We start from the raw sequence: 10,137 nt of genomic DNA, 5'->3' as shown, positions 1-10,137 counted from the left end.
AAAGCAGATATGGAAGGAAGAAAATAAGCACAGGGCAATTATGTGCTGATACTACCTCTGGTCCTAACTCCCAGCTCTCAACAATCTATTACAGAGACTTTCTGAATCAAGATTTGCATATTAGTGTCTACTAATCCTCCAAAGAATTTCAGGAGTTTATCTAATTCTCTTGTGTATATATAAGTTTGGTGGTTGTACAACATCCTGTAACCACATGTTTGACAATTTAACAACACTGGAAAAGTTCCTGCTCTTTTTTATTTTGGTCCTGCCACCTGTAGAATTGCTAACCAGAAATGTCCTATACTGTCCCTATAAGACAAGTGTGTTTAGACCAGTATCTTTTTTTTTTCTCTACCTGGCCACTTCTAGTTCAGAGCTGATCAGTCTGTATGTGTATGATTGTTTTTCTTGATGTGCATCTCTGCATTTTTCAATAAAGAATGAAGGAGTATCTGCTGGTTTATTGTCTAGTTACTTAGTATTTCTCAACTCTTCACAGTCAGCTTTTGTTTTTATGGTCCTAAGCAATTCAGTATCAGTAGAGTTTGCATCCTCCCCTGTACCCATTTTTCAAGATCATTCACAAGTACGTAAAACACAACAGACTATAGCAAAGTTCCTTTTAGGACATAAATAGTGACCTTCATCCTTTGTGAAGGTGAACAATTTATTTCTTCTCCTTATTTCTTATTCTTAACTAGACAATAGCACAGAAAATTACCTGTTTTATTTCATTTTTCTTTTCTTTGAGACACTCCAAGGGATTTCCTTGTAAACATTTAAAAACATCCAAAAATATTATGTAAATCAGATCACCCTTGCCTATATACAGAGTTCCAGCACATTGACGAGTCATGATTGACCTTGTAAAAGCCATGTTTGCTCTTTCTCTTACATCGTATTAAAATCTCATCAACTAATACTTCAGTTTGAGACAGGTCTTCTGTTGCATCCCTCAGTAAGAAAAGTTCTGTTGTAGGAACCTCCTTACCCTTCTCCACGATACAGGCCAAGAGTTTCTTTGTGCTTTTTTGCCACACTTTTGTCTTTTTTTGAATGTTTTCTTTAGAAAAGTGTAATCAATTGGCCCCACAGACCCTCAGGTAGGATTCCTGACTTTTAAGCTTGAAAAAAAATCATCGAGTAATTTCTATGCCAGAGGGAAGGTTTTCCTGAATTTTTCTCCCTCCAGATTTTAATTGTGGTTTTGTAACCTATTTGCCAAAGTATAAGTTCTTTTTTACTTTGTTTGCTTGGGCAAGTTTAAACATTTTGAAGGATTGCTTATTACTATAATTATTATTATTGCTTATTTCTACATTACTGGGGTGCTTGGTCTTCCATAGTTTAGGAAGGAAAAATTAGGAGAGAGTCTTTTTGAAATATTTTCCTTAAGCCTTGCCCTGATTGCTTTTTAACAATGTCCATGCAGCTTTTGAAGCATTTAATCACTTTAGTTGGTGGTATTAATTTCATTGTACCTCCTCTATGCAGTTCTTCCTGAAAGTTAACACCAATGTAGTGGATTTTGGAGGGATGCTGAATTTTAGTACACTACGGTCGTTATTCCAGAGCAGCTCTTCAGTGGTGATACTTTGTTTGAACCATGTCCTGATCATTTCTCAAAATTGCAGGGGTTTTCCATCTTGTGGTTTCCATGATGCATTGCAAGAAGCAGCCATTAGGGTGTCTGAAATGTCGGTCTCAGCTTTGTGTTCCACACCTGACATGGGAGTTTTACCCACTTGCCGTAGGAGTACTTGAAGAATCACATTTTACTGCAGCTATGTCAAAGACTGCTCAGAATGTGTATGGTTTTTTCACTGATGCAACCTTGGATCTGTTCTCCCAAGGCTGATGACATTATTGACGTTTGGTTTTGTAACCGCAAATCTCACTTTCTGTCCTATGCCAAAACTTTTTTGGGTCTCAGGTTCCTGTCTTTATTAGTATTTTTGTTAGGTTGAGCCTTCTCTTTACTTGAAATCTGTTACTATCATCTTTGTTAATAAATCAGAAACATAAACAGATTTTAAAATAATAATTCACTGCACTAATCTATTTCTCAGTGTCCTGAGGCTGAACTGCAAATTCTAAAGATCTTTTCAGCCAATTTTCAAGGAACTATTGCTGGGTTAAGGCACGGCAGCTGCTGCCCTCCACTGGCTGAAACCTCTGTACACTGAGCCTCCTGACTGTAGTTGCAAAGAAACTGAAGGCACTGACTGGTTTCAGTGCAAGGAGAGAAGTGAAAGTGTTTTTCAGAGACTGCCCTTAGCTATTCTCCTTGTCTCTTGTCCAGCTGAATGTTTGAAACCATATCCTGAAAAAGAGAGCTTTTAGGTATGGCAAACCCTTTTCCTCATTGCTAATGTGAGCTGAGAAGGTAAATAAAGGTAAATAAAGATGCATTTGGGCTGTAAGACCACTAAATGCTTGTTAGTACAGAGCAGGTGTTTGTTTGGTTTTTTTTAAAGAAATTTAGAAAGTTTTCAGCTCTTTGTTTTAAATTCCTGCCTGGCATTCCTTTGGCTGTGAAGCAGTAAGCCTCACTTTACTCTTGATTAAATAGGTATCTAAATTACAGAAGAAAACCACTATATGCTGTACCTTTGCATGCCAAAAAAAAAAAAAAAGAGTAATGAAAAAATAGGTGAAATTCCCCTCAGCCCCTGGGAGAAGTGGCTGAGTAGCAAATGGTTCTATAATGATTTGGGGCAAAAGAGAGTTTCTAAGAATTGTAAAGCTGGCACCTTGTTGCCAGCATTGTGTAAGTTCATTCACAACATCATGTAAACACACAACTTGGAGAATGTTCTTTAAATACAGAGCTTTTAATAGTTTGGTTGTGTTTTTTTTTTAATCTACAGCTTTATTTTAAATGAGCATCTTATTAATCCCCCATGAAGCTCAAGAGGACAAACTGATCTCCAGAGCATTCTCATATAGCTCCTTCTGGACTGTGCAACTATGCATTGAAAGTAAGGTTTCACACACCGCGTAGCGGGCATTTGCACGGCACTTGTGGTCTCCTTCTCAGTCTCCATCATCTCCACTGGACATGGTTGAACACTGAAGAGAGGAAGGAGGAGGACTGTGGAAGAAGCAGGGATGGAAAGGTAGGTGCTGGATGGCCCCAGTGTTGAAGACAGCCTCCTGAGGTGGGAAGCCTTTCAGATGCCACGTGTGGTTTTGTCGTCTGGAGGGATTCGTTTGGGAGACCTGTCTGTGGGGCCATAAAGAAGGGCAAAACACAGGCTTTGCTCTTGCAGCCTGTTGTTAAAGTGATCACAGGGTGAAGAACATCATGAAATGCTGGTGACCTGGACTGAACCTCTTTAACCAGTAATTCATATTTCTGCTTCCCCAAAGATCATAATTTCAGAGCTTTCCGAATAAGGGTAAATGAAGGGAAACAGCTGGGTAAACGAAGGGAAACAGATGCTTGCTGGGTGGTTTTGCATCCATTCTTTTATGCTGTTGTTATCTCAGGAAAGAAAGCACATGTGATGCAGAAAACATGTCTGATTATTTGGAGTTTTAAGTAGACTATTTCTAGCTGGCCTCAACAGTGAAATGTCTGGATGGCTTCTCAGTGATAAGAGGTATGGCTGCATCCACTGAGTCTCTTCATTTCCAGGGAAAAAAATGTTAAAACCAAAAGATGACTTCTAATGTGACCTTCTCATAAGATCAACCCTTCTCATTTCAATTCATGACTCTAATTTGGACCACCAGGTGGAATTGATACTTGGCAGTCTTCTGTCTGAGAAGCACCATTTTACAAGGTAGGTCTGATCCTGCTTAAGCCAGTGGCACTTTAGTATGTCAGGACTGCGGCATGTGAAGTGAAAAGGATGGTAAGCAGTATGTTTGACTGACCCTGACTCTAGTATCTATGTTTCTCATGGGTTCTAAGAAGTGGGAGTCAGTGAAGACAAAAGAAAGAAGCTGAGCAATAATAGATTAGGGTAAAAAAATGGAAGTGAAAAAGACTTACGTATTACACTTGATTCTTCAGCTGGCGCAGTGGTGTCGACAGGGATGACCTCTAAACACAACAAACATGAGTCATGGGAAAAAGTGATGACACACCTGGGAGTAGGGTTTTACTGAGCCCATAATTAAATTTACTAGGTTGCTCTCAAGGCCTACAAGAATCAAGTACTAATCTCACTGGATTGTCTCTGAAGTATTCCCAGGCAGAGAATTTATGAACTGAGGCTGAAGGATATATGTAAGGAAAAATTTCCTGAGACTCACAAGACTCATCCAAGTCCAGAGGCTTGGATGGATGAGGTTGTAGGGTCTGAGCAGTTGAGAAAGTTTAATCTAGAATGTGGAAGGTTTGGTAGCTAGGAAAGTGGATCAGCAGGATAACAAGAGATAGAAGTCATTCCTTTTCTGCTGGGTGCACCACTTAACACATCCCAGACTCCCAACCTCATTTCACCTCTTACTGGCACCTGCCTGTTGCAGAAGGATCTAACTGCTTTTGCTTGTTTCTTCCTTTACCTGAGAGGGAAAAAAACTCATGTCATCCAAAATCCTAGCATAAAAGTACCACCAAACCAGAATGTTAGTAGAAGTATGGCTCAGCACAGAGAGATTGCAGCTGCTAGAGAGTGTATGAAATGGGATTTAGTGAAAGGCAAAGACAGGAAGGGGGGATGTAGAGGATCCCTCTTGGCTGGGGAGTTCAGGGACCACTGAAGAGAATGGTCTATCACACAGAAGGTGACCAGGGAGCAAACTAGTCAATTATTTCCTGTGTATACCTGGAGGCTGTAGTTGCAGGAAGAGAATATTTCTGGCAACCACATAAAACAAGGTATATAACAGTGATAGCAGGTACCAGCAGGTAACATTGATAGAAAGAGATCAGAATCAAAAGGATTTATCAGTAGAAGCAATTCTGTAGCAGTTTCTTTGGTGATAGAAAGGATGCTGTCATCCAAAGAAACCAAACATAACTAACAAGCAAAATGATATTCAGGGAATATAATTTAACCAACGCTGATCAGTTCTGACACTCAGGAGCATCAGGCTGGGCAATTTGCAGTGTCTGAACTGTGGTAGGAAGCCCATCACTGTTGGTGGCCTTTTAAAATGTGAGTGAAGCAGGCCCAGGAGGGAGCAACTCTGCATTGACTGATCTGGTAGAGGGAAGACAGTTTGAGTATGATTTTACTGAATGTGAAATAATTTTGCCAAACCACTTTCAGGCTCTGTGAGGTATTTTCTATATTTTTCTCAGCCCAATTGCTGCTCCTAACACTAAGGTGCAGCCAGAGCAGACTTTCAGTACACCAACCCGAATTTACTGCTGTGACCTGTAGTTGCTGTGCTCTGGTTTAAGGCCATATTGGTTGTGCTATAGAAGTCCAGCTCTTCCACATAATAACAGCATCGTTCACACTGACTGTAATTTTAAGAAAATTTGAGCACGTCCTAATTATCTAAGGAGCTGGCGGATAATACCACTGTGCTGTGATGACAGGGTACATGCATGTCTTTGGGTCTTGTTAAATAGAAAGCTTGTTATGCTCCTTTCATGCTTTAAAGCACTGTTGCGTTATAGGCTAGAGAAGAGTGGGTTTGGAGATAAAGCAGGAGTATGGGTGGATATTTTGCCTGGTGTGTCAGAAGCTGAGCACTGGGATGAGTCAGCACAGAAGTGTCATCAGATAAAAATAGCTGTAGGACATAGCAGGGTGTGGTAGTTAACAAACAGATCATTGCATGGCACTCACTGGGAGGAAAGTTCTTCTGCCATTCCTACTCTCCCCTTCCCCTTCCCTGTTTCCAGCCCTTTCATTTTCCCTCTAGCTCCTACCTGCTTGCCTCACTGAGATCTCACCTGCTTCAACTCAGGTACGAGGGTCTGGGTCATGGCTGCAGCAAAGGGTCAGCCTAGAGCAGCTAGCGGTGTTCCTAGAGATATCTCCAGTGTGAAGCAATAAATGCCGAGGCTCACAGCCCAGGTCTCAGTCTTCCAGGTGGTCATCTGAACTTGACTGCTCTGTGGCAGCCAGAGAGATGGCGCAATGGTCGGGTGGCTGGCTGCAATGTACTGCCTGGGTGAAGCCAGACAGAGGCTAGAAGCAGCAATAGAGCCTGGCACAAAGCCTTCTGGAGACTGAATTACTGCCAAATTGTTCATTTCTGAAATAAGCTAACTGATTCCTGAAGGCTTTCTCCTGACGGAATGGAAAAGCCATTCGGTACAGAGAGTTCACTGGTGAGATGCCTAAACATGAACATCTAGAGCCATCTTATATCACCTAGGTCTTCCTTCTAGCCTCCAGGTGCCCCCAAGAAGGAAGAAGGTTTTCTGTAGTTCCTGTGTAATGTCTGCCAATCCTCTGGAGTTGTGTCAGAAATAGTAGGTCATCCCAGATGAAAGTACATGCCTCTGTTCAAGCAGCTGAGCCCATCCACGCTGCTTTCTTCAGAGATCAACAATACGGTTCTTCATGGGATCCCTGTGTCTTCTTTTCAAAGAGAACATTTAAAAACCACTTTTTCTAGATAACACTTTTTCTAAGTGAAAGCCTAAAAGTGATGAAAATATCATGACATAATAAATTCATACGGAGAGTTGCACGCTGAGGAGAGCTACAACCTTCGAGAGGTCACTGGGATTTGTGCTCTCTGAAGGAGAGCCAAGGAGCATCTGGCTAAAGCTGGTCATCAAAGGCTCCCAACATCCTATTTCACAAGCTCTCACCCTGCCTGCTGGAGCTCACTGGAGGAACAGCCTTGCTACCCATGAATCTTGTACTGGAAAGGCTGGATGCTGGGGAGACAGTCCTGTACCCCTGTGTAGAGATTTCCTTCACCCATAGGAATGCAATGCCTTGCTGCTCACCAGCCATTCTGAAATCATCCTTTACAGCAGACAAGCACTAAAGTAAAAATAAGGGAATGAAGCATTTACTGTATTCAGATGCTAACAACACATTTGCAGTGTGCACAGGAGCCACAATAGCCAAGGCCCTTGCCCCTGCTGCAGCATGGGAAGACCAGGCTTGCTGCTGCTGTACTTGGGGAAGGGCTTGGGAGCTGCTTCCCGGAGGATTGTGCCAGTGGGAAGCAGGTGCCATCCTTCTCAGGGAACAGCAGGATGAGGAATTACAGCCCTGCCGGGCTCTCTCCCCCACCTTTCCGTTCCAGCTCTGCTCCTTGCCCTCCCCATTCCACCTCCAAATCAGGAACCGTCTGGCTCTTGCACCTTCTTGTAGGACCACAGAACCGACTATGCCTGCAGAGCTCAGAAGACTTGAATGGCTCTGTGTGTACAGAAATTGAAGTATGTTTACTCAGCTTACATATAAATGTAGATTGAAACCTTCTGGTTTCGATATCCATTACCTGCAGCTGTCCAGCCACTTATACAACCTTGAGGCTAGGATTTACCATTCAATCAAACCCCTTGTCCCAGCACTGCTAAGTTATCCCCAGGCAGATCCAATTCAAATGCAAACCTTGTAGCCCAACCTCAGAAGGGTTTCCCGTGATTCATATCTTAATCTGGTATTCACTTTTAACACTCCCGCAGAGGACTGCTGATCCCCAAAGTTAACTTCAGAAAGCACCTGGCAAGGTAAAGCCACCTCCCCACCAGACAGTGCACAGAACCTGGTTAACAGCGTCATGGCATTAAATAGTAGACAAGTCACTACTGGCATTAAATACCTGTCTGGGTATCTCAGTGCATTACTGCTTTAAACACTGCAACTTATGTTTTTATAAGCACGATTCAAAGTGATAGTCATACGTATCGCATGTGCAGTTGATACTAGTTCTTTACAGAGTCTGTAACAGGGGCCACGTAACTCTGTGTTCATAATGGTGTATCAGTGAATGCCTTTGCCTCTGGCTTAAAGAAATGCCATGACAAAGAGTTCCCTTGCCATTCAATGAGCTTTTTGGTTGTCCTAGTTACAGGATTTTATTAGATTTCTCAGCATTACAAGAAAACCTGAGCGACTTCGTCAAACTTTGAAGTTAGCCCTGCTCTAAGCAGGGAGCAGGACTAGATGACCTTCTTCCCACATAAATTTTTCTGTGATTCTAAAATGGTGATGGTTGTGAAAAGGAGAGGAAAAGGAACAATAGTACATTTCAAGGATAAATTCAGACAAATTGGGACTTACCAAAGGGTCTTGCTGAAGTGTCTTCAGAGAACACGTATCCCTCTAGGGTATCAGGCAGAAGCCATTAAATTAAGTTCAGCCTTGCACAATGTGTGTGAGGTTGGTTTAATTTAAACCCTCCTAGGGCCGTGACATGAGGGATGTCTCACTCTCAGCAGGGACAGGCCCAGAATATAAAATCCAGGAGTCTTTGTGGTTGCTGGTGACTCAGCTAAGGATGCTATTTCCTCTAGGTGTTACACAGAGTTTGTGATTAAGCAGCTTTCCCCTGAGAAAACTTTTCAGTGGAATTAATGCTTCTATTTTCATTGAAAAAGTTTCTTTGAAAAGTTTTGCCTGCTGAAAAAGTTTTAGATTTTACAGAACTTTGAGTTAATTTTTCAGTTGTGAGGAGCCATTTCCTGTGAAAAATGTCAACCTGCTTCCAATGTGAACTGGACATTTTATTATTGATATTTAGACTTTTTAATGTATTTTAATTGCACTAATTATATCAATTCTGTATTTCATATATTATATAATAAGAATTGTGTTTATGTTCATTGCAGTTTATAGAATTATGGTATATGTCATAGCCTATGGGATACTACAGGTGATAATCAGAGGGCATTTGGGGGAGAAGAAGAAGAGAACAAACTAGTTTTGGAATGGAGCTTAATACATTTCCTAAGGATATATATATAATGTGGTGACAATGCATGCAAAGCCAGGGACCCAGGACTCTCTGCTGACTTGTGCTCCCATATTTCATCCCTCTCAGCGTGACAGATGAGAGCCATGTCCCTTCATGCCCAGGTGGGAAGCGCTCTGTTGTTGCAGGGCAGCCTCACAACTAACGCAGACCACAATGCCGAGCGTTTCATTCAGCTCACACAATGCAGGACTACACAGTATTCTGCTGTACGAGGTTTTGCTTTGTATTAAAGTGCACGGTCTGGGCTTTGACCACTACACTCGCTCAAGGTCCCAGGATGGTTTTTCTTTGCCATATTCAATTTGCTAATCCAAACGCTGACCAGACGTTCCTGTGGACAAATGGGCTCTCGGTTACTTCAGCTGGCTGCTGCATGTCAGCTGGCTGGAGTCTTCCCTTTCTCTGTGAGCTGCTGGATCATACTTCCCAGTTACGGGGCCTTCGGTGAGGGGGAGCTGGCTTTCAGCAGCTTGTGTGTGATCCTACCTATAAGTCAGATGTTGTGCTTGCAAGTCTTCTTTAGGGAATCTTATTTGTGGGGTTAAATCATGAAAACATAAATCTATGGTGCAGATACATCGGCATTTCCTGCGTGTCCAAAGAACCAAAGGAGAAAGGCACAAGGCATGAGAACAAAATGGCTCTCCAAGAAGCCATGCCTTTCCACCTGCAAGCAGAGCATGGCACCAGGTTAGTGAAGTCTCTGCACTGAAATGAGAACCCGCCCGCTGTTTCCCAATTACAGGTTTAATCTTCGTTATTCCCCATCTTTTACTGCCATCTACTGTCTCTGACTGAATGGCCTCATCCTTGGGCCTTCAATAAATATCTCTGGTTTACTCTTATTTATTTAAGAACTACACATTTTGATAAAACCTCTATTTCCACTGGCCTTGGAAGGTTTGTCTTCCTTTCCGTTTGAAATCTCTTTGATTCCCTGTTAGCTTTTCAGCACAGATATATTATATTGAGTTACCGGTGGCAAAAAAAAAAAGGCTTTTTGGCTCAAAAGGGAAGAGGGAGTGCAGGCAGTATACCAGCCTTTCTGAATGTGATGATGCTCCTCACAGGATTCCTGCCTGAGTTTGGAAATTCCTGGGAAGAAGTAAGGAAAAAGGCTAGCTGTGTAGAGCAGGGGGATGGGATTTGCTTGAATAGGAACGGGCTTGCTCTTTACTACCTCAGACAACGCTGGATATGTCACATTTTCAGAGGAAGGTCTTCTTGCAGCGGTGGGGTGGCATGAAGGGGAAAATCCCTCACGTTCATGAGGATGGCTGG

General features: G+C 42.3%; 1 long non-coding RNA gene across 2 annotated transcripts; it reads right to left on the bottom strand.

Moving 5' to 3' along the window:
* Positions 1–698: 698 nt before the first annotated feature.
* On the bottom strand, positions 699–8,304 carry LOC138689972 (uncharacterized). 2 transcript variants are annotated; one of them, XR_011328736.1, is made up of 4 exons: positions 8,163–8,304; positions 7,167–7,295; positions 5,864–6,497; positions 699–4,518 (listed from the first exon to the last, which is right to left on the bottom strand). It is a non-coding gene; the product is annotated as an uncharacterized lncRNA (long non-coding RNA). The 2 variants fall into 2 exon arrangements; XR_011328735.1 differs by having other exon boundaries at positions 5,864–7,295.
* Positions 8,305–10,137: the final 1,833 nt, after the last annotated feature.

The sequence above is a fragment of the Haliaeetus albicilla genome, chromosome 19 (genome assembly GCF_947461875.1).
Source record: "Haliaeetus albicilla chromosome 19, bHalAlb1.1, whole genome shotgun sequence".
NCBI classification, from domain to species: domain Eukaryota; kingdom Metazoa; phylum Chordata; class Aves; order Accipitriformes; family Accipitridae; genus Haliaeetus; species Haliaeetus albicilla.
This window is presented reverse-complemented; position numbering and strand designations above follow the sequence as displayed.